At 33.3% G+C, this 25,466-nt stretch overlaps 2 long non-coding RNA genes across 6 annotated transcripts; one reads left to right on the top strand and one right to left on the bottom strand.

Annotated features, from left to right (window-relative positions):
* Nucleotides 1-1,737: 1,737 nt before the first annotated feature.
* Nucleotides 1,738-14,854, bottom strand: LOC127732028 (uncharacterized). Of its 2 annotated transcripts, none has more exons than XR_007996026.1 (3): nucleotides 14,761-14,854; nucleotides 13,184-13,275; nucleotides 1,738-1,791 (listed from the first exon to the last, which is right to left on the bottom strand). It is a non-coding gene; the product is annotated as an uncharacterized LOC127732028 (long non-coding RNA). The 2 variants fall into 2 exon arrangements; XR_007996025.1 differs by lacking the exon at nucleotides 1,738-1,791 and adding an exon at nucleotides 11,669-11,690.
* LOC127732029 (uncharacterized) lies at nucleotides 7,574-10,495 on the top strand. Of its 4 annotated transcripts, none has more exons than XR_007996030.1 (3): nucleotides 7,574-7,945; nucleotides 8,012-8,275; nucleotides 8,678-10,495. It is a non-coding gene; the product is annotated as an uncharacterized LOC127732029 (long non-coding RNA). The 4 variants fall into 4 exon arrangements; XR_007996028.1 differs by lacking the exon at nucleotides 8,678-10,495 and adding an exon at nucleotides 8,542-8,617; XR_007996027.1 differs by lacking the exon at nucleotides 8,678-10,495 and adding an exon at nucleotides 8,474-8,617.
* Nucleotides 14,855-25,466: the final 10,612 nt, after the last annotated feature.

Genomic DNA, 25,466 nt, shown 5'->3' with positions numbered 1-25,466 from the left:
TGGGAAATTTTGGCGTCGGGATATTTTGGCGGTTTTCACTCAAACGGCATGTGTTTTATTTTTGTGTGTGTAATTTTGGTGCTTCGTCCAATTGATGTGTTTAATTTTGGAACAATAGAAGTGTGCGAGTTCATTCATATTTGCCCTTATTTACTAGATTATGTTTATTGAAAAAATATCAATGACCTACACAGACTAGAAACACGACAAAGTTAACTAAATGAAGGAATAAGATACGAATGCAATTGCAAATAGTTCCGGATCTCCGGGTTGAACGCTAAAAGAAAGTGATTTTGATAACTACATGTTAATAATTAACGATCAAGGATTTAAATTTTAATCCTTATGCCTCTGGCAGTACATGCCAATTAATAGAAGATAAAGGATTACAAGGATTTTTCATATTCTAATTACCAATAACGATGTCTAATCAGCAATAGCCTGGCATATTTATGACTTATGTGAATACAAATTCATATTGTGTTTTCTTAACTATTTCAGAAAATTGACAATTAAATAAAAATTATATAGTGTTGTATTCAAATTATACCCCGTATTTATTTGCAGATTTGGCTATGTATAGAATAAAAGGAAATATATACGGAAGATATAATAACATAAGCTATTTCCCCCAATAATTAACACTACGATATCGTCGTACCGGTCCTCGATTTTGGCGTTTCAATGTTTAATGTTTGCTTTATTTTCGCGTGTTTAATTTTGGCACTTTCATTGGAGGCACCAAATAAAACAAAATAAAGCTACAACCAAAAGAACCAAATTTACGGTATATAAAAATAAAAATAGCATTGAAAATGGCCGGATGTCTACTATTTGATATAGAATACATAAGATAGTACTGAGTAAAAATTAAATATATAAATGTTATAATGCGTTCATTGATGCCAGCTTCTGGTACAGGTCTTTCATGGAATGCTCAATGGCCCCTCCTCTGCTTTGTTTTATAACAGTAGTTGTTACACCAGTGGCTCTATCCACACAAATACCTTTGTATTTCCACTCTAAACCAATTATCTGACCTTTAAATGACCAGCTTACAATCTTTCCATCACCACGATCAATCTATTTAATAAAAGAGGGCAATGCATTTAATGATGAAACAGCCGTTAAGTAAAATAATGATAGCTATATAAAAAGTTTGTTCGTGTAATGTACCATTTAACGCCACTCTTGATTGGATGGTTGACTGTCGAAGTCATTGTCAACGTTCAACGTTTCTATTGTTAATATAACATTTTAAATATTTACGATTAAATCTGCCTCAGCTTTAAAGACAGACATCCCCATCTCCCTTTAAACATATGTAAGATAACCAATTTTGAGTCACTCACTATTCGGGTTAATGACTGTATAAAATTAAAGGTCAAAAGTATTGTAAATGCTAAATCGTCGTGAGCAATACAAAACAACGTTATATATTATACACCTAATGACTGGTTATGAGGGTAATAGCAAGTTTGTTGTCCCTGTGATACTTACTATTACTCGAGGCGAAGCCGATGGCAATAGTTAGTATCATACGTCTTTAAGGCAGAAGTGAATTTATGGAGCTACATATATGGGGTGATTGGAATTTTCACTCAAAACGCTGCCTAGTTTGTGCCCCTCTCTCTCTCTCTCTCTTTCAAAATTCTGGATCCGCATCAAGGATACCTTTCAAATAATAAAAACCAAATCAACTGCTTACCTCTCCGCTACCAGCTTGTGCTTGTCCCATATCTTCAGTACCTTTCAAATGTTATATCTCATGTATCTATTGCAGACAAAACCCTAGAAAACGAATAATACCTTTGCATAAAAGATTTCGTTTTAAGATGGTCATACATTTTAGAATAACTCACTTAACTTCGTGTAACATATTCATGGTTTAAATTTTATGTATTAGTCCCAGTTTAAATCAATAAAACATAAACACAACGAACCATTTTGCCTATTATTAAATCATCTATACTTCTGTTTAGCCATGTCTGTCCCGACAGTAATCAACGTTGACATTTTTAGCTTTACACGCATATTAGTTTTTACGCATTATAAAGTGTTTTTCTTCTTAATTTTGCAATCTTTGAAATAAATAATGGATAGACCTGAATTAAATTATATACAGTTATTTACCTTTAACTAAACCTGTAAACGTCAATAAACAAATAATCAATTGCAATTTATATATACCATGTGTGGGTATTTTTTAACCCAATTTCCCATTGTGCTATTTATAGTTATTACGGCCTCCATGTTCCCGACATTATGTGATCAGAAATATTTGAAAATTTGCAGAAATTGTTTATCTTTGAGTAACATATTTTTTTTACATTGCCATGCCAACTCACAGGTAGCAGGATGAGGATGCGTGTTTACCGAATAGAGAATAATGGCATAAACAAGAAGAATAGCGAAAATGGACCAAAATAAAAATAGAATTGAGAATAATGCTGTCCTACAATAATAAGAATAGAAAATATTGGGCAAAATGTATAAAGAATAAAGAAAAATGGCCTAAAAAACCAAAGAGAACAGAAATGAAATGATATGAGCCCTCTCGGGAAAATTAAGAGACTGTCTCCTGTATACAGTGTTCACTGTGTATCATCGCCACCAGATATTGGGTACCAACGAAGCGGAGAGAAACGAAAACATAAATAAACTAGGAAAGAATTCCTATAATTTTAAACATTTCTACCGTTTCGATGATGTTACCGCTTTTGAAACGATTTTTAACATATAAAGATTTAATTTGAAATGCCAACAAGTAGCAAACAAAGACAAGATTTTGAGTTATTCACCAAAACTGTGCACTTAGTCCAGGACAATTTCGAGGTCAATCGACCTCTGTCCCCCCTTTGGTTAGATATTCAACTGTGTCTCATTCTTTTTCAAGACAAACAAACAAATTTTTAGATTATGATAGTGTTACTTCATAGTTACTAAAATTTGCTATCAAAAAGACGTTCTTTAAAGAATACGACAAAACCATTTTTTTGTACAGCAAATTTCATGAAGTTGTACGGCGAATTGCAAAATAGCAACTTGTTTTCTGTACGGCGTCTTGCAATAAACTGTTATGTAACGATGATATTAATTACTATATAGATAATAAAAGCGGTGATATAGTGAACATTGCAATGTGTTACCAGATTACAAATATACGAAAAAAATGTGTTTCCATTTAAAAATTAAGGGTGGGGGTCAATAAAACATTGCGTTTCTAACTAAATTTCTAGTTGATGTATTTTATTGAAAAATAACATTTTGTTTATTTAAGTCGAAAAAAGTTTTCATGATAGAAAATTATCCCCCCTCCCCCTTCAAACAAAGAACAGTCGGTGCCTATAATATAATTCTATAATAAAAAAAATCAGCAAAGAAACCGCTAGCTTAAAGGATTTAATTCTTTTGTAGGACGTTAATTATACAAACTACAGTAAAAAAAAGCAGGATGAGCAACTTGACAAAAAAAGACAGGATGGAAATTTATGTTAAAAAAAAAGTCAGGATAAACTAATAAAAAAAGACAGGACCAAATAGAGTGAAAAATTAAAAGGCAGGACAGAGATAACATCTTAAAAAATAACCCCCCCCCCCCCCTTTCCATTAAAAATCAAATGGTAGCTCCCTTATTTTCGAAAAATGCAATTACGGGGTATTACATCATACTGAGATTATTTTGTAAAAATCTGTATTCTATAAAATATAAACGCATCCAACATTCTACGTATAAGATGCCTACGGTTACCCATATTTTACACATCATATATATAAACAAAGTCCCAAGCTTGTAGGTACAGTTACATGTTGATAGTATTTTATTTTAGAATCACGAATATCAATTAACCGTTTTTTTCTGAGAAATATTTTAAACGTACTAATATCAGAAAAAGAAAATTATTGATGTGAAAAATGCCAACGTGTTTTTCGTATTACGCTCATTGTTCAAATTAACTTTTAAAAATCATTTAAAGATTTGACAATTACCATAAGTCTCAAGTTACTTCTATATTTCCATAAATAGACAGTAAGAATTAAAAATAAACTAGTTATTTTTAGACTTTGTTTATTAATACGTGTACTTAAAGTTCATGTGGACCTTTTAGATTAAATGGCTATGTTTTAACTTGACAATTTACCATGAGTACAGACAAACCTGTGTATCTTAAAAAAAAATAAGGCATAGCATACGCTGGATAAGTAAATTTCAAATACATTTTATGTTTTAGAACATATAAAACTTTAAAACTGGATTGGCAGTGCAGCTTTTTTTCGTTCCTATAGAAGATGCAAAAATGTACAAAATTAGGAAAGAGGTTTGAGAACTTCCCCAGTAGAATATAATGCTATTTGCTATATCGTGGCAGTTAGTTTTTATTAGTGGAAGAAACTAGAGTCAGTGGGAAATCTAATGAAAAGTAAAATCCCAAAAAATACTGAACTCCGAGGAAAATTCAAAACGGAAAATCCCTGATATAAAAGGGCAAAATCAAAAGCCCAAACACATCAAACGATTGGATAACAACTGTCATATTTCTAACTTAGTACAAGCATTTTGTTATGTAAAAAAAGGTGGATTAAACCTGGTTTTATAGCTAGCTAAACCTCTCACTTATATGACAGTCGCATAAAATACCATTATATTGACAACAATGTGTAAACAAAACAAACAGACATAATTGGTAAAAATGTCACAAATAGGTTAAAATAAAAACAAAACTTCCATTTAAGGGCATACGATACAGTAGCAGGGGCAGATAATAACGTTTTCAAAACTTTTCGTGTTGTTTTCGCGACGTTGTTAATCAGAACGTTGTAATTTCGCGATGTTTCTAATAAGAACGATTACATTTCGCGACGTCGCTTTAGATGTAGTCACATTTGCGGAAAATCCACTGACGTCATAATCCCGATTGCGCGAAATTGAAAAAAGTACCTGCAATGAAAATCGGCCAAATCACGAGAATTGTTATATTTATTCATTAATAAGGAAGTCAACAATATTAACTTCGAATGGGAAAAAAATCAAATCCACATTCTTAACTTTGTATGTCTGTTATTTCATATAGAAAATGAATAAGAGATAAGAAAAACATAAGACGTCGATGAGAGAAAAACCCAACTACACAAAAAAAACCCAAAACAATAAGTAATTTATATAGTAACTTCACCATTTGGCTCACAAAAAAACGTAATAAATAATGACAACGCATCTTACTGTTCCTGACTTTGAAAAGGTACAATAAAGAGTTTAACGACATTTTTAGAATTTAACCCGTGGAATATATATGTGTATGAAGAAGAACTGTCAGTTAAAATGACACAGTTATAAGCCCCGTATTATAGCCCAAAAACAAAAACGCACCCGTTGATGTGCTAAGCATATCCTCTATGTACATATTGAGAGAGAAAAATCGGCACACAGGAATTAGGTATTTGACAGACCAGAGTTGCAACTCATTGATGTTAAGTTACTGAACAATACGAAGTCTTTTTGTAAAGAAGTTTCTCAGATAAGAAACAAAATATTTGTTGGACCGGACAAACAATGTGGTTGCACTCACTCCTAGATTGAAGGTAAAATACAGACAAGTAATTCAATGATTATATGTACCGTAATAAAAAAAATACCCTGAAGACAAGCTTAGGTAACTTATCTATTGATACAGAATCATTAAATTTCATGCTCTTATATCGACTGCTGTATGAAATGTTATACTAGTACTACACTGTAATGGACTTAGCTGGCCCGATTTAATGTGGGTATGATTTTGTGTTCATGTAATGCCTATAGAGTAGGTCGTTAGTTTTCTTGTTTGAATTATTTCACATTTTCATGTCGGGGCTTTTTAAAGCTGACTATACGGTGTGGCTTTTTTTTTTCTTTTTTTTGTGTTGAAGGCCGTAGGGTTACCTTTAATAGCGTTTATCTTCGTCATTTGAACTATGGTTGATAGTTGTCTCTTTTGCAATCATACCAAATGTCCTTATTTTTATATCATCCCCCTTACTTTATAATTGTTGCACATTTTGTAATGTCGGGGCTTTTTGAACAATTAAAACTATGTTCAAGCTGTGTTGTCTACATGAATTGTATGACTAATGTCGGACATGCAGAGATGCAAATTAATTTTTTTATTATATATATATCTGTTTTGTTTCCGAACATGTCTTTTCTAAAAGTAATTTACTAGAATACTTTTTCTATCCAAGTTTCGTAACAATTCATAAAGGTTTGGCAAATATGATGCTATTTACGAGGAGCCAGCTTTATTAATTTTCATGATTAATATCATTGGTTTAAAAAAAAAACACCTTGGCTCTACCACTGAAATTGACAACGTAGTAGTGAACGGCGGGAAAGATTTCACGACGTTGTTGCGAATAAAACTTATTCCAACGTAGTTTGGCGCCTTATTGGCAAACGTCCCGTTTGCCAATAAAAATTAAGGTTTATTGCTTTTATTGAAAAAACAAGCACATGGACCCCCAGTTTTTTCTTTTGCAATCAATCAAGTTCTGTTTCAAGAACGCTCCGCCAAAATTTTAAGAAAAAATCAACGATAGAATTTTTTCTGCACTTCTGTGTAGACGCAAAAATATTTTCATCTTCTTTATTTAACTTGTATTAAAAGAATTTAGGATATAATTATTTATTTCAACCGTTAACTTGTTACAGCATGCTGATGCCATGGATCAAGGGAACATTTTACAAAAAACCCGGTTAAATTATGACTGTTCGTTCAAAAGTATTGGTACTTTCCTTAAAAGTCCTGATTTTTGAAATTTCAGGGTTTTTCCTTCAAATATGCAAATTTCGAACCAAATTATCTCAAAAAGTAAGTCATGAAGGTATATTTTTCTTTGCATATTTCAAAAGTACACATCGAAATTGACCTTCTACCAAAATTTCAAGAAAAAATCAACGAGGGATCTCTACTGTATCGTATGCCCTTAATGGTACTGTCATTTCCTACGTTAAATAGAAAACGACGAGTGCATCAGCCCGAAGGAGCTTGGTGTAAAATTGGATTAAAATGTTGCTATGCGAAAAAATTTATGGAGTACCAACCAAATTATAAACTTCAACCAATAAGCTACTATAATAGAGTGACAGCAACGGAAAGTAAAATTATAAAATGCTAAATTCATTCCCTTCTTCTTGAGACGCTGTCTCATACTGATTAGTTTTGGTTCTTAAAGGAATATCGCTTGTCTGTTGAAAAACACATCTACCAAACGTAGTATCACTCTAGAAAAAGCACGAAGATAAGAAATCTTTACCAAGATGTAGAATCGATAGCAAAATTAAAAGAAAACAAATGAAAGAAATTTTGCTGTTAAAATATCTTTAAGATTGAATTATAAACTATATTACAACATTCCGTTCGTTTACCAACTACATCTCTAACAGCCTATCCCTTAGAATTATTTGGAATTATATCTTGTGGGATAATTGAAATCATTATATCAATGTTTCGCGTCGTCATCATGAATTTGTTGATAATTACAGAAATTCCTTGTCATAACTAACCTAGGGTGAACAAATTTTAACATATACAACACGTTTTCATTTTTTTCTTGTGATGTTTTATTTTCTGAAATATAGCCAATTCCACTTGTTAACATGGAAAACACGACATGTGTCAATAACTCTCAACATCCGAGTTAATTCTGATTTATTTGGATCATTTTCCCTTTTTTTTAACAATTACGAACTTTTGTCATGAGGAAAGGTTTGTTTTCTACTCTGAACATCTGAGTCCGTTCCCCAGCTTTATTTTATAACAAACCTTTGTCATGAGGTAAGGTTTGTTTTCTACTCTGAGTCCGTTCCCCACCTTTATTTTATAACAAACCTTTGTCATGAGGAAAGGTTTGTTTTCTACTCTGAGTCCGTTCCCCAGCTTTATTTTATAACACACCTTTGTCATGAGGAAAGGTTTGTTTTCTACTCCGAGTCCGTTCCCCAGCTTTATTTTATAACAAACCTTTGTCACGAGGAAAGGTTTGTTTTCTACTCTGAGTCCGTTCCCCAGCTTTATTTTATAACAAACCTTTGTCATGAGGAAAGGTTTGTTTTCTACTCTGAGTCCGTTCCCCAGCTTTATTTTATAACAAACCTTTGTCATGAGGAAAGGTTTGTTTTCTACTCTGAGTCCGTTCCCCAGCTTTATTTTATAACAAACCTTTGTCATGAGGAAAGGTTTGTTTTCTACTCTGAGTCCGTTCCCCAGCTTTATTTTATAACAAACCTTTGTCATGAGGAAAGGTTTGTTTTCTACTCCGAGTCCGTTCCCCAGCTTTATTTTATAACAAACCTTTGTCATGGGGAAAGGTTTGTTTTCTACTCTGAGTCCGTTCCCCAGCTTTATTTTATAACAAACCTTAGTCATGAGGAAAGGTTTGTTTTCTACTTTGAGTCTGTTCCCCAGCTTTATTTTATAACAAACCTTTGTTATGAGGAAAGGTTTGTTTTCTACTCTGAGTCCGTTCCCCAGCTTTATTTTATAAAAAAAACCTTTGTCATGGGGAAAGGTTTGTTTTCTACTCTGAGTCCGTTCCCCAGCTTTATTTTATAAAAAAAACCTTTGTCATGGGGAAAGGTTTGTTTTCTACTTTGAGTCTGTTCCCCAGCTTTATTTTATAAAAAAAACCTTTGTCATGGGGAAAGGTTTGTTTTCTACTCTGAGTCCGTTCCCCAGCTTTATTTGGATCATTTTTGCTTTTTTTCCCCAACCACGAACTGCTGTCATGAAGAACGGTTTGTATTCTACTCTGAACATCTGAGTCCGTTCTCCATGTTTATTTGGATCATTTTCCTTTTTTCTACCAATCACGAACTTAATTTTGTCACGAGGAAAGTTCTGTTTTCTACTCTGAACATCTGAAGCGTTCCCCATCTTTATTTGGATCATTTTTTTCTGGTTTTTTTTATCAATCACGAACTTCTGTCACGAGGAAAGGTTTGTTTTCTAATCTGAACATCTCTTTTTTTTTGGATCAGGTTCGTTATTGTTTATAACAATCATTGTCCTTTTTCATTAAGAATATGAAACACTTATGAACCACATCAACAAACGACAACACTGAACATCAGGTTCCTGACTTGGGACAGGTGCAAACAAATGCAGCGGGTTTAAACGTTTTAATAGGTACCAACATTCACCTTTACCTGAAACAAAAGTGTAACATCACAACATAGAAAGCAAACAAAGGTTTGTTTTCTATTCTGAACATCTGAGTCCGTTCTCAGTCTTTATTAGGACCATGTTCCTTATTGTTTCAATCTTTCATGGTCCTTTGTCATGAATCACGGTTTGTTTTCAACTTTGAACATCTGAGTCCGTTCTCAGTCTTTATTAGGACCATGTTCCTTATTGTTTCAATCTTTCATGGTCCTTTGTCATGAATCACGGTTTGTTTTCAACTTTGAACATCTTAGTCCGTTCTCAGTCTATATTAGGATCATTCTATCTTTTGTTTCTATCGATTGTGGTCTTGTCATGAAGACATTTTATTTTCCCATGTCATGCGGTTAAAGCATTATCAATGGTTTAAATATATGAGAATTATCGATGGTATTAATTGAGCGACAACTATCTGTCTGTCATTTTATCACCACTTCAGTTTAAGATACATTACCTAATGTCTAAATGCTTTTTCTGTGTCAACCATTAACAAAAGTGTTTTGAAAATACCAATTATCTGGTGTTTTTTTGCATAATAATACTGTTAATTATTCAAGTCACAAGAAGAAGTTGAAATTGATGGAAGAAAATAACAAATGTTTGGGTCGAGAATTTTCATGATTGAAAATTTTTTTTCTAGAGGTAATTTGTGTGTAAACTGGAACACTGACTCACAAACTTTTCATAAAATTCCGAAGTATTAACCTGCCAGTTTATACGTCAATACCCTCTAGAAAACATATTATTAATTCTGTAATAGCAAAATGTCTTGATAATTGATTTTCGGATTGTGTTAGTGTGTTTTTCGTGATTTCAACTGCAAACCGGTTTAAACATTATGAAGTTGAATGTATTTCCGGGTAAATCCCAAGTTTGTGTAGACGTTTCTATTTATATTCGAACATAGAGAGGTCCCTATCAATCTTTATACATAAAATCCATGTTTGTCCATACGTAAGATAAAGGTTATTATTCAAAACTGTACCAGATCAACGCTTAATCAACGCAACAAATAACAAACTATTGGAAAACTAGAACATTCAAATAGATTATTCGACAATTAAATAACTGGTATGATCAAATGAAACGTCTATACTTTCTTCTATGGAACGCCATGACTGCCTTATGTTGATGATCATCATTATATGCAGTGGTCACAGCATTATATGCAGTGGTCACAGCATTAAATGCAGCCGTGACAGCATTATATGCAGTGGTCACAAAATTATATGCAGTTGTTACAACATTATATGCAGTGGTCACACCATTATATACAGTCGTGGCAATATTATATGCAGTGGTTCCAACATTATATGCAGTGGTCACAACATTCTATGCAGTTGTCGGAACATTATATGTAGTGGTTACAACATTATATGCAGTGGTCTCAACATTATATGCAGTCGTGATAACATTATATGCATTGTCGGAACATCATATGCAGTGGTCACAATAATATACGTGTTTTGTTGATGAAGGTGATGATCAGTGTAAGTGATGATGATGAGTGATGATAGTGATGGTGGTGGTTCAGATTCGGTAAATTTGGTAATTTTAATCGGAAATTGCTGAATCAAGTCATAATTGATAATGCCCCGAAAACAAAACGAAACAGTTATTCAAGTCATGTAATTTGAGCAATTCGATTGAAATCTTTATCAGAGAAAAAATAACACCTGCTATTGTCTGCAAATTGAACAGACATTATTTTATCCATTTAGGGGTAGTTCATTCCAAAGAAATGGTGAAACTAAGGGTTGAATGCATTAATTATAGTTCTATTTATCTTAAGAAATACGCACGGTATAATGTATTTAAAAATAATGAATGATAAATATGAAACATTGAATGGCATGTGTATACTATATGTCTCGAGCTCATTTCATATTAAACAACCAAAAGTTATAAGCCACTTAAAGTCTTTAGTCAATATTCAGTGCCATATTATATATATATATATATATATATATATACAAGTCTAAATTGAAAACAACGTTCAAACCTATGATTGCGTTGGATAAAAACCGCAATTTTTATACGTGTGCATGCAAAACAAATTTCTTGGTAGAGTGGTCTAAATACAGCACAAACAACATTTTCCAAAAGACCAAAAAGTGAAAAAGTATATTTTAACAAAACGCATTTGACTAGCAGGTCGAACAACGGATGTTCTTAAACCCTGCTGACTGCCATGGCGATTGCCAAATAAACGGATCACCAGATGTAACAATGAATCTTAATTTATAAATTAAATACAAAACATATATATATATATATATATATATATATATATATATAAGACTCAGATCGACGTCCACCAGGAACCTATGAAGAAGGTCTGTTCCTCAAATCATCTGGTGCCATGACTGTATATCAAAACTCTTACTGGAAGTAAGAATATCTCCTCTTTTCGATGTCTTATATGATTTGATCATTTCTTCCAACTTTGATCTTTTTTTTATTTTCTCTGAAGTGATCGTTTTGTTTTGTATAATGCTGTCCAAATATACAAATATTTATTTTAATATTTTATACGTATCACAATGGCTTATGTAAAGTAACAACAAAGGATAAAGCATCCCGTCTCAAAGAATAAACTAAAACAAATTAAAAAAAACGAACATGGATAAATGACAACGATTCAACGTCCGACAGCAGATTCTGCACTTGGACAGAAATAGTTTGCGTACATGAAATACGTCGATCAACTCAATCTACGTATGATGTCTCATTCCTTTTACATTCATATGAAAAAAAGGAGATATGGATATGCGTCAATGAGGCAGCAATCAAACGACAAAGATAACCGTACAACACTGGAGTCATACAGTCGGCAACAATAGACAGCTATCTATACAATATGTAAAGATTGAAATAAGGAAATTAAGAAGTAGGACCAATTTACCACGAATTTATTCCACGCCAGTGGCATTTTTTACATCATTTGATCTTATTTCAATGATCAGTATCATCATATTCACAACTTAATATGTTTATACTTTAAGTATTTAAAAACATATATAATTGTGCATTTCTGATCATTTAACCCCAAATAAACATCTTCAGATTACTCGGGACTGCAATTTAGATACATCATGACCCAGTATTTTCAAGGAGAACCAAAATCTGTCAGAAGTAAACTATGTATTGCATTTTGGAAACAAATTAATTTATTTTAGTGCAAAATAACTATTTTATGAATGAAAATCTTTTTAAGAATATAATTCGGACTATGCAATATATAAAAATCCAATAAGTTTCGACAATTTTCCGATTTTTACCCCGTGAGTGAAACATATACAGGAGAAAGACGCCCCACAGAAATAATCAAGATCCACCATCAAAAGTATAGAACTCAGATAACGAAAAATATTCAGGTATGAGATCTTCAACTTCTGACAAGGATCCTAACATGGGATATGGAAAACATTTTGTTAGTGAAAATAACTGAAATCCCCAAACTATAGCAGCAAGACAAGCTTGTATGTGAGAAGAATTAGAACGCCAATAACAACAACGAGAATAATTCACAGTAAAACAATAGTTCTCCAGGAAGAGACATAATAACGAGTGGCGAGTTGGTTTTTTTTTTTTTGTGTTGAAGTGACAAATTTTTGTGCGGACCTTCATTAAAATCAAAGAGTTGTTAGTAACAAAAATTATTCCTCTTTTACTTGCTGTTGCTTTCATCTGGACCTTAACACAAATTTTAATCAGAATCATTCATGTGTAAAATATAGGTCGAGGTGACCAACTTTTTTTCAAGGTCCTTTGTTGTTATCAAAGATGTGCGATCTTAAAGATATCATTCCTCTATGACTTGTAGTTGATTAGAATTTGTGTAAATTAGAGCATCAAAATAAAACGGAATCTCGTCTTTTCAGACGGGTGAGTTGAGTTTTAAAAAAGGGGGCCAATTTTTCGATTGCAAACTTTTAAACTTTAGTCTCCAGTTCAAACAATACACATATAACTGTTAATAATAATACCTCTCCATTCCCAGATGTTCCAAGTGCATTTGCCAGATTTTCAGCACCGCCTATTAAGTTCCCTATATCAGCAAGCCCGGCATTTATGTGACCTGTAAACATGGAAAAGAAACCTTCTACTCGTTGTGCAATCATTGACCAATCAACACTTATCTAATATAATATTTATATGTAAGCATGGCTTTTTTCTCTGTCCAAAGAAATATATCTGAAAATTCCTTTAAATCTCCTGACTCAATAAACGTTAAAAGTAATCTAGACATATAGATTCTACCACTGCATCGAGTGTGATACGATATTTATCCACTCGAGACAGTTAAATTTTCAAATTTAAAACGCGAGGCTCGCCGAGCGTTTTAAATATTTAAAATTTAACTGTCGAGAGTGGATAAATATCGTATTACACGAGATTTGGTGGTAGAATCTGTTTCTCTAATGATTTTCAAACAATACGCAGGCAAATTTATTCCTTCTTTTCGAATGATCTGCAAAAAGATGTGTTCTTTCTATGTGACGTCATCAGGCATGGTCGCCTTTTTTCATGCCGTCACAATAGGAAATTCAGAGGAAAGCAAGAAAATTCGACGTCATAATAATTTTAACCAATGAAGAACTGAGATCAAACGAACCACACGTTGATTAAATTTTTTTATACAATGGGTGCAGAAAGGGATAAATTGACGAAGAATTAGAGACATTGTTTTATGTATCAGCATCTCGGAAATGGTACCAATATGGGCTACAGGACTAACAGATATTGTTTGTTGTATTCAACTGACGGAGGACGACGACATCGAGAATGAACATTTCATGTTGGCAATAAAAATATTTAATGAGACGAACGAAACAATGAACGATGTTACTATACTTACAAAAACCTTTCATAAGAAATTAATAGTCCCAAGTTTCTACGGGTCGTCGACATAAAAGCCCAAGCCCTTTTGTTTCCTCCGGTTTAAAAATATATATTCAAATTGTTTTTTGATTAATCGTCACTCGTGAATAAATGTTGTTCATCTTATTTGTGTAGCTGTTTTTGACGATCAACCCATGTTTGTTTTTAATGGCATCTCAGCTTTGTACTGTAATGGTAAACCCAGCTTTAAATCAATATTACTTTACTTGTCTTTTCAAGCTCCCAATGATAGATACGAATAAAAGATGTGGGGTATACACCTATGAGACTGCAACCCAACGACACAAAAATACCAAAATGAGATTTAAGAGGTCATCAATCAACAAAAGACAAGTCAAGCTTTGATCGTTCCAGGTCTATAAAAGTTGTGAATAAATTTACCAGAGACTATTAGAGGTCTGCTATCAACAAAAGACAAGTCAAGCTTTGATCGTTCCAAGTCTATAAAAGTTGTGAATAAATTTACCAGAGACTATTAGAGGTCTGCAATCAATACCGACAGAAAAAATATATAACAAAAGACAAACTGACGAGGTTGCGATGTTTCTTATTTATGAAATCGAGCGTCCTACTTTTCAGATACTTAAATAGCATATGTACTCTGCGTATTTTTTCTTTAATCATAATTATATATATATATATTACTATTAATAACACTTACCGAACACCAGTACAACGACACAGAGAGATAACCAGACTTGACCAGGCATTTTGACGAGTAAATGCTTACTTACCTTACCGTTTATATAAGCTGTGTTAAGTACACGTATCCATAAACAAAGTCTAAAAATAAAAACACAGGATATTTTTAATTCTTATTTTCGATCAAACAAATTCAGAAGATACCTGAGACTTATTGGAAATTTCAAATCTTTAAATAACCCGTGACAGTGAATTTGAATAATGCGCGTAATATGAGCAATACACTAAACTACAATCAGAATTAAATTGGGTTGAGGTGACCCATTTTTTTCATGGACATTCGTTACTATCCAAGATGTGCGCACTAATAGTAAATCATTCCTCTTTGACTCGCAGTTTGTTTCGATCTTGACCTAAATGCAAAACTTAGCCGTGCTTTATGCATTATGTTCAGTAGTATTGACATTATGTTCAGTAGTTTTCATATTCTGTTCAGTAGTTTTTACATTATGTTCAGTAGATTTGACATTATGTTCGGTGCTTTGGTTATTATGTTCAATAGTTTCATTATTATATGCAGTGGTATTTAAATTATGTTTGGTACTTCTGACGTTATATTCAGTGCATTTTGCATTATGTTCAGTACTTTCGACATTATGTTCAGTAGATTCAATATTATTTGCAGTACAATTATGTATTACCTTCAGTGGTCCCGGTTTCTTTATATTCGGTGGATTATTCATTATGTTCAGTAAAAGCATCAGTACTATACTCGGTTCAATGAACTATATGTTCAGTAGTTGTATCATTATGATGATGCAGTAAAAATTGGGAAATCAATAACGGAAATTGTCGGAAAAAAACGAACGCGGACATTTTTGACGGACGTTTTCTTCATGGACACTTTTACGGGATGGAATGAAAATGGAAGAAATGGACGAAATGGAAGCAGTATTAAAAAGGTTTGGTTTACGTTCCCACGTTGGCAATTTTCACAAGGAAAAAATTACTCCTGACTTAATTTGTAAAATGTCATGATTGATTGATTGATTGTTGTTTTCTGAACGTATAGTGGCAAATATTTCACGCATATTTATGACGGCGAGAAGAATTTTTCAACAAAAAATAAGAAGTTGCATGCGTTGTCGTTGATACACCATGACCATAGAGAGACGACAAAAAGACAAACAGCAAATAAAAAAATAATATAAAAACATATTCTATAGCTTTTGTATTCCTAGAAGGTAACCCTTTGTGTTGGTTGGTTGTAGCATATTAATCTCATGCACCGACATGCACCGACTTACCGACTTTTAAGAGACCACCAAATATCTCCTTCTGGGTATTCTTATTGTATTCTGCATCCTACCCCTCTAATAGGCGCTTAAATATCAGATATTTATTTGAAATAACCCAAGATATATGAGGTTGTGGTTGAGGTTTACAGAATAGAGAATAATGCCCCTATCCCCAAAAAAGAGAAGGTGGGCAAAAAATAAAGAATAGAGAATAAAGGGGTGCTTTAAAAAAATGTTTAAAACTTTGGAAAAAGATAAAAAAAAAAAGTGATTACAGAATTAAATGATTAACAGAATAACTAAACTTTTTCTGCATACCGAATTTATTATTGATATGGAATGAAATGTTGAACTGGTCGTAATCAGAACTGGTTGATTGATGTTACCATGCAAATTATGTACAATCGATATTTTCCTCGAAAATCACGATCTTGCATGAGTTAACAAATCTTGACGTACTATTTCGTCCAATATTGCAGACAAAGATAATCTGACATTCTTTTCCTGCATTGTGTCAGAAATTATCACAACAATGATAAAACAGTTCGTGATAGAGTTCAGACAAAAATGACAGCAAAAAGCTCTGCAATAGCAGAAAAACCAGAAAACAACTAGTCATAAATTTCATACATTCAAAGAGCTACATTGAAATTTATGCTGGTATGCAAGGGTATAGAATGAAATATTGTACAAAGTGCAACAAACAATGAACATTGAGTATCAGTATGATTGTCATTTTAAAATCATTTATTAAGATTTTTAATCTTCCAAATTCAAGCTGTATACACAAAAATTAACTAGGTCTAAGTGTAAATATGATTACCATAAACTGTCTATTAGACAGGTTATGAATATCAAAATACAAAGTGCAAAACTTTAATTATGTGCAAATTTTCACCATTTCTGCAGTTATGGTTCTTATTATTTTAAAGTAATGCATAAAACATGACCCCTTTTGTTAAATAAGAGACTAGAAACTACCCAAACCAATAACTTAATATCTGTTCTTGAACAGAACGTTTAAAAACATATTTCTAGATTTAGTCTCTAGATCCACCAACGATAGCCAGAATGAAGAGGAATAGATTGACAATATCCAGATACAGGTTCGAGGCTAATCCGTGTTACCATGAATTATCATTGATATGGTCATATTTATGAATCAACTTTCTCTATTCTGTAAACCTCATCCACAACCTCATTTATCTTGGGTTATTTCAAATAAATATCTGATATTTAAGCGCCTATTAACGGGGTAGGATGCAGAATACTATAGGAGTATCTGCAAGGAGATTTTTCGTGGTCTCTTAAAAGTCGGTGCATGAGATAAATATGCTACAACCAACCAACAAAAAGGATTACCTACTAGGAATACAAAAGCTATAGAATATGTTTTTATATTATTTTTTATTTTTTGCTGTTTGTATTTTTTTCGTCTCTCTATTGTCATGGTGTATCAACGACAACGCATGCAACTTCTTATTTCTTGTTTAAAAATTCTTCTCTCTGTCATACATGTAAATATGCGTGAAATATTTGCCACTGTACGTTCAGAAAACAACAAACAATCAATCATTCATGACATCTTACAAATTAAGTCAGGAGTATTTTTTTTCCTTGTGAAAATTGCCAACGTGTCAACGTAAACCAAACCAATTTAATACTGCTTCCATTTCTTCCATTTTCATTCCTGATCTAAAGTGTCCATGAAGAAAACGTCCGTCGGAAATATCCGCGTTCGTTTTTTTCTGAAAATTTCCGTTATTGATTTCCCGACTTTCACTGCATCATCATAATGATACAACTACTGAACATATAGTTAATTGAACCGAGTATAATACTGAAGCTTTTACTGAACATAATGAATAATCCACCGAATATAAAGAAACCGGGAACACTGAAGGTAATACATAATTGTACTGCAAATAATATTGAATCTACAGAACATAAGGAAAAATGCACTGAATATAACGTCAGAAGTACCGAACATAATTTAAATACCACTGCATATAACAATGAAACTACTGAACATAATAACCAAAGCACCGAACATAATGTCAAAACTACTGAACATAATATGAAAACTACTGAACAAAATATAAATACTACTGAACGTAATGCATAAAGCACCGAACATATTAAACAATCAACATCAGGAGACAGTCATGGCGTTCCATAAAATGTGTATAATAATTAATGACCATTCTTTACCTGCCTTAAAGATTGTTAAATGTCAGACTTCATTTTTAAATATGTAGGACCCCGATGTGCGATGGGGACGCTGAAGTGCGATGGTCACGCTGAAGTGCGATGGTCTAAATGACGCGTGATTCATAGTTATAAATCTACTATCTAGTTGGAAGAAAAGAATCGGTAAAAGAATTATCCTTCTGCAAAACTAGTAACCTAATTTCAGATTATGTGATATTCGTATACGGATTTGATATCAACCGTAAGTAACCTGCTAATATTATAGTTTCATCTATACCTTTTATACTTTTAATGTACATTGTTTTAAATGGTGTTTGCAACATTTGAAATAAAAGAGTATATTTCATATTATGTATCTTTAATACTAAATGAGGGATCGTCCTATTCAATTTTGCTGCCATCTTTCGATGATTTACTAGTACTTAAAAACCGAATATTTGCTATAACAAACAAATTGATGTCTATATCGACATGTGAACATGAAATACATTAAAAATATAGTTTATGTAATCCATTGCACTTCAGCGTTACCACCAACGCAAATCGGCGTAGCTATCAACAAGACAGAGTCACACTGCCACCATCGCACTTCAAAGTGACCATCGCGGTTCAGAGTACCATCGTGGTTCAGAGTCCTATAAATATATATAACTACTTTTGAACATTTTGACGTGTACATTATTTTTTTAATGAAAATACCGTTCACATAGAAAAAAAGAAATCGCTTATATACCGAAAAATAGGAAAACTTCTGTTTTCCGTGTAATAAATGTGTGGACTTGAATAAAAAAAAACCATAGACACATTAAGAATTAGCAATAGAATAGATTCAATTTACACATTCTATATGATAGCATGTTGCACATTGTAAGATTACTTTTTATCGTAATGTGATAAAGACCATAAAAAAAAATTATCAAGGGAATAAAAAATCTATCACCTTAAACAAAATCTAACCAATTACCTGATTAGGAAGAAACAATTGTCATGATGACACTAATGGTAAATACTGATTTTCTCCCTTGTGAACTCCGATTAACAAACTAATGACCGCATGGCGTGAAGTGATTTTTGTCCACGACAAAAAGTTATTAATAATCTGTTATTTTTTTTCGATTTTGTTATATAACTAGCGTCGACATTTTGCAATCGTATCAAAAACAACAAGCTTTTTAAATGACTATCATAAATTGATAGTATATAAATAAAGGAACTAAAAAAGCAGAAAAAAAATGAAGGGTCCGTTTGCTTGTTTTTGAGATACATGTATAAGCCATCGAAAATTTGGCGGGAAATGATTTTCTCTTGATTTTTCATACATTTAACATTGGCACCTTTTTTCTTTCAAAAACTATGAAAACATAACAAGGATTTTATAAGATTTTTAAATATGACTTTTTAAACTATATGTAATAAAATTATGAAAATAAAAATATGTGTTAGCGGGCAAACTTTTAAAGGCGCTACATGGATAAAACAAGAGGATTCCAAATATCTAGCAAAATTTTAAAACAAACAGAGCAAACATCCTTTAAAGGATAACATGAATTATAAAAAATTGTTGTAAGATTCAAAAGACCAACATCAACAACAAACGAACCACTCCTCGGAAAAAATAGTTGCATACAGCAACGAACTACACATGGTCCAGAAAGGCTAATTTGGTACAAACACAAAACAAAAGTGTGGGGTTAAACCATTTTTACTGGAGTACAAACCTCCCCTTTCGTCTATTTTAACCGAAATAAAAAAAAACGTGCAGATACCAACTGGGTGAAGCAGAAAAAAACAATCGGCACGTAATTTGGAAAGCGGGGCCAAAATGCATGACGTATTACGTTTGATGCATGGAAGCTTGGTAATCGTTAACTTTATGAGTGGACATTGCAGAATATATTCGACACTTGGGAATCGTTCGAAGGTTGACATATCAGGGATATTAAACCCCTAGGTTAAACAATGAGGAATCGTTTGACGGTTCACATAGCAGGAGGTTTTTACACCTAATGTTGACACTTGGTAATCGTTTGACGGTTTACATAGCAGGAGGTTTGTACTCCTAATGTTGACACTTGGTAATCGTTTGACGGTTTACATAGCAGGAGGTTTGTACTCCTAATGTTGACACTTGGGAATCGTTTGACGTTTCACATAGCAGGAGGTTTTTACTCCTAACGTTGACAGTAGGCAATCGTTTGACGGTTTACATAGGCTAGCAGGAGGTTTGTACTCCTAACGTTGACAGTTGGCAATTGTTTGACAAAGCAGGAGGTATTCATTTTAAGGTTTGACTCTTTTGAATCGTTTTACGGTTGACATATTAGAGTGTTTTCTCCTTTGTTTATATAAACTGGTAGATTTGACGCTTGCTAATCGTCTGACGGATGACATAGCAGGGGGTAATTTCTCCTGGGTTAAACACTTGGAAATTGTTTGACGGTTGACATAAAACGGATTTTTACTCCTAGCTTTGACACTTGGGAATCGTTTCAAGGTTAACATAGCAGGAGGTATTTACTCATAGGTTTGACATATATTATCGTTTGACGGTTGACCTAGGAGGAGGTACTGACTCCTGAGTTTGATACCGGTATTTTGGAATCGTTGACAGATGACATAGAAGGGGTACTTATTCTTAGCTTTGATACTTTAGAATCGTTTGATGGATGACATAGCAGGATGTATTTACTCCTAGCTTTGATAGTTGGGAATGGTGTGACGGTCGACATAGTAAGAGGTACTAACGCCTAGCTTAGACATTTGCGGATCGTTTAACGGGTGACATAGCAGGTTATATTTACTCTGTCACCGCACTTGCTTTCACTCCATTAAGAGTTCACACACTATTGTCCGACTGTTTCCACGTCAATGTTCGGCTAGCTGAAACATAAATCAATGTGTACAACGTCAATTTTTGGCTTGCTGAAACATAAGATTTTGTGTTTACCATGTCAATTTTTGGATTGCTAAAACAAAAGGCTATGTACACCATTTCTGTGTTTGGCTTGTTGTGACATAAAACTAAGCGTACCACGTCAATGTTTGGCTTACTGAAACATAAAGCTATTAAACTATGTATACATTTCACCGTTTGGCTTGCTGTAACAAAAAGCTATCTATACATTTCACCGTTTGGTTTGCTGTCACATAAAGCTATGTATTTCTTTTACCGTATGGTTTCCTGCTGTAATATAAAGCCATGTTTTCCTTTCACCTTTTGATTTGCTGTAACGTTAAGTTTATATATGCCTCTTCATCGTTTCGTTTGCTGTCACATAAAGCTACTATACCTCTTCGCCGTTTGGCTTGCTGTAACATTATATAAATAACACATAGCTGAGAGGGTGATAGAGCAGATTGTTACCCCGAGAAAACATTGTCAACTGAGGCGAAGCCAAGGTTGACAATGTCTTTTCGAGGGGTAACAATCTGCTCAAATAACTGCTATTCATGCTTATCATACTTTTTCTGTTTCTAAAAATTCAATATCTGACTTACCTGAGGTTATTGAACATACCGGATTATTGAAGTCGCACGAATTTCTAAAAGCGAAATTTGAAACCCATAAATGATTTTTTTAATGTTGTTTTCTTCGTGAAACAGTTCTATCAATCCATACCCACACTTAAATCAGTTAACAAATGTTGCATCTCCATATTGCCGAGACTGAGCAACGAAAATCTGAATTAGCCTATAAGAATATTGCAGACTGGAAAACGTGAACGTGCTGTTACCAAACAATTTGACGTCAGAAACTCGTCTTACTAAGTTACTTTATCTCCAACAACGATACAGGTAGACGGGATTTGTTGATGACCATCGATGTGAAGTGACTACGTCACGTCAAAAGAACTTGATTACGCAACGTCATTTTCAAGACATGTTTACGGCTGCAACGTCACACGGGGGGGGGGGGGTCTCTTCCTATATGAAGGTATATACTTATGTGCCGCTGGAATGGGTCCCTTTTTTGATACGTCAAATATATCAATGGGGTGCAATTTTACCGAGGAAATATATCAATAGGTAGTAATTGAATAATTGTGATATATCAATGGGTCATAATTTTTCAGTTTGTTGTGCAACGATCTTCACTGAATTTCCTAAACTCTTTCTCATTAAAATTTCCACAGCTGCTGAAACTTATGGACACATATAGGTACTATTTGAGCTGATAAATATATGAATGGGTTATGATTTCGCTGTGAAATATATGTATAGGTAGGGATTTCACAATTATTCAATATATGAATTGGGGGTGTTTTTTAAATCCCAGCTGCACAACTGTACATGTTGAGACCCCCCCCCCCCCCCCCCGTGCAACGTCAACTGCTTATCAAATCGCCAAATGCCATGGCAGACAGATTCATGCCAAAAATGTTTCCTATAAACTGAAATGCCAATGAATCGACTGCAGAAAAACATTTAAAGCCCTAAAGTTTAAAGCGCATTATTGCCAAAACACACTGTAATGGGTGGGACAAAGGCAAAATCAGAAAGTACAAAACTGAACTAAAAACATGTCCAACAGAATTGGTTCACCTTTCAGACAATCATTTTGGCTTTGGTTACAGGCAGTCATTGCCTTCTACGGTAACACATCTATTGGTAATGGGAAAAACCAGGGTTTCAGTGCATACCACTTGATTTGAACATAAAAAATGACGTAATCAACTCAACTTTCGAACTGTAAAATTTTTCTAGACAATGAAGAAATGAATGAAATTTATGTTCGTACATTTGTTTAACAAAAATTGCATATTTGAAAATTGAAAATAAAAAGAATAATCTAGTGTTGCGTTTCTAAATTCGGTCAGTATATTATATGCGAGCGTATCCGTAAGTGAGGCTGGAAAGAAATTATGATAGTAGGTTATGAAAATGACAGTGAAGTGTTCATTCAAGTTGAATGTGAAATGTTGAGACGATATTTCAATGCCACAAGATCAAACGCCAACGTACGTGATTCAAATTAATTAAATTTTGTTCTGTCTTTATCATTCAATTGTGTTTGCATCAGATATTAATACTATTTTAACTTTCGTATTCATAATTACCGTGTTGATGTGTATTAGTTATCACTCGTGCGTATCGTTATGTATATATACAGGATAATAATTGTACACGCTTATCTATAAATAGCCGAAGCATTAGCGATTTTGTAATGTATAAAATGCACACGTGCTGATTTAACTAAGTTACGCTATATCAAGAAACAAACTGTCGTTATTACAAATGTTCATAAACGTATACAGGAAGGATCGTGTGTGCTTCTGTCTGTAGTTTAACAAAAATTTAAGATGAGTATCTATTAACTGATATAATTCAAAAGTATATCAAAAAAATGTGAAAACAGGTATCTTCAAATGTCTTAATTTTTATTTTCGATTAATTCTAATGTTCATTTATACCGGTATAGTGGAAAGGTGGGTTGATGTAAACATGTGTCTAATTCCTTACCACGCCAACGTCCGCATCACGGTACAGCGACTCTTTTCACAAAACATCTTACGATTAAAATTGATCGTAAGTTATACTGAGATGTGTATGACTTACGAGTATTTTCACTCTTAAGTTATTTTTGTGAAAAGAGCCGCAGGAACGTAGTCCTAGTGATTAAAAGACGTCTAGTTTTTGCGCTGCATGGCATCACAGCAAAACAACAAAATAGCCTTTCAAGACGTTTTAGCTATTCGGACTAGGTACAGTAAAGTTCTAATGACAAAACGGTCTACTTCTAATGTCAACTTTCTAAAGGGATAATAATAAGACTTCATACGTTTAATACAGGTATTTTTTTTTGGAAGGGGTATTTTATACACATAAGCGTCAGTAAAGATCCTTTTTGAAAGCAAGTATACATGTATGTAACAATATTTAAAGCATTGCCAGAAACATTTGTGTAAATAAGAGGAGATGTAGGGTATCATAAATAAGACAGCAACCAAATTAACAACTAAGCTAAATCAGATCAACACTCGGGTTTCTTCAATGGATACATGTCTTTCAAGCCTAAATTTAAAAAAAATAATTGTGGATAATTTTTCAAAGACTTTCAAAATATGCAATTAACACAAATATCCCTTAAATCGCCAAAATAATAAACAAATTAAGGAGACCTTAAGGCAGTGAACAGGAACGAACTCCGTTTGCTAACATCGGAGAAAACAATAATTACAGTTTCGTGTACATGTTTGTATTTTAATGTTCTAACAACAAATGGTATATAGTTGAACTGTGATCAAATCATGTGAATAGTGCTGGCAAATGTTCAAAACCATAGTTTTAGTATATGCTAAGCAACGGTCCAGAACATTAGCCAGTCAGATATTTATAACATAAAAATAAGAAGATATGGTATGATAACCAATGATTACCAGAGATAAAATGACATAGATGTTAGCACATATACGTTACCCTACAGCATTTACCATTGAGAAATACTCATACTGCATTGCAAGCTATAAAAGGATCCGACATGACAAATGTAAAAAAAAGTTCAAAAGACATAACCAACGCCATGTTATTAGTTTGGTACAAAACAATTATAACGAAAAGCAGATGTAAGTCACAGCAACAAACGACAACCAATGAAATTCATGCTCATGATTTTGGTACAGGCACACAGCGAACTTGGCGGGGATAACCATGTTTTCGGATGCCCAACCCACCCCTTACCTAGGACAATGGTGTTAAACCGCAACATACAACATTAAAAGCGCTGTTCCATTGCTTAATGTGTTTTTGCTATTCATGTGGTTTTTGTACTGATTTTGTGTCCTGAATAGATACCCAATATCCTTTCTTTTCTAATATGTAAGAACTAACTGTAAAATCCAATTGAAAAGGGGTCGACTCATCGGATTGATTCAAAGCTAAGAAAATGACTAACAAGGAGACCATTATACTCCACCCTTGTAAGTTGCATTTCTGTAAATATAGACAATACAATTTCCCATAGGAACTCCCTTTTCGGCTAAAACTGTGCCACTTTTACCATGAAGTTTCGTTAAAAATTATATCTTAGAATGGAAAGTTGATATGCACTACTATTTAATTCAAAGGTCAAAACATAGGGCTGTGCGGCATATTTTTAACATTTATATGCCCCGAACTTGTTAGAGTTTAAACTTATACTAAAATTCTGTACTACCCCTACCTTCACTTTGTGCCTACTTCAAAATTCAATTTTCACCGCAACAATATGTTTTTATAC

This window comes from Mytilus californianus, unplaced genomic scaffold, assembly GCF_021869535.1.
Source record: "Mytilus californianus isolate M0D057914Y unplaced genomic scaffold, xbMytCali1.0.p SCAF_21, whole genome shotgun sequence".
In the NCBI taxonomy this organism is placed as follows: Eukaryota; Metazoa; Mollusca; class Bivalvia; order Mytilida; family Mytilidae; genus Mytilus; species Mytilus californianus.
This window is presented reverse-complemented; position numbering and strand designations above follow the sequence as displayed.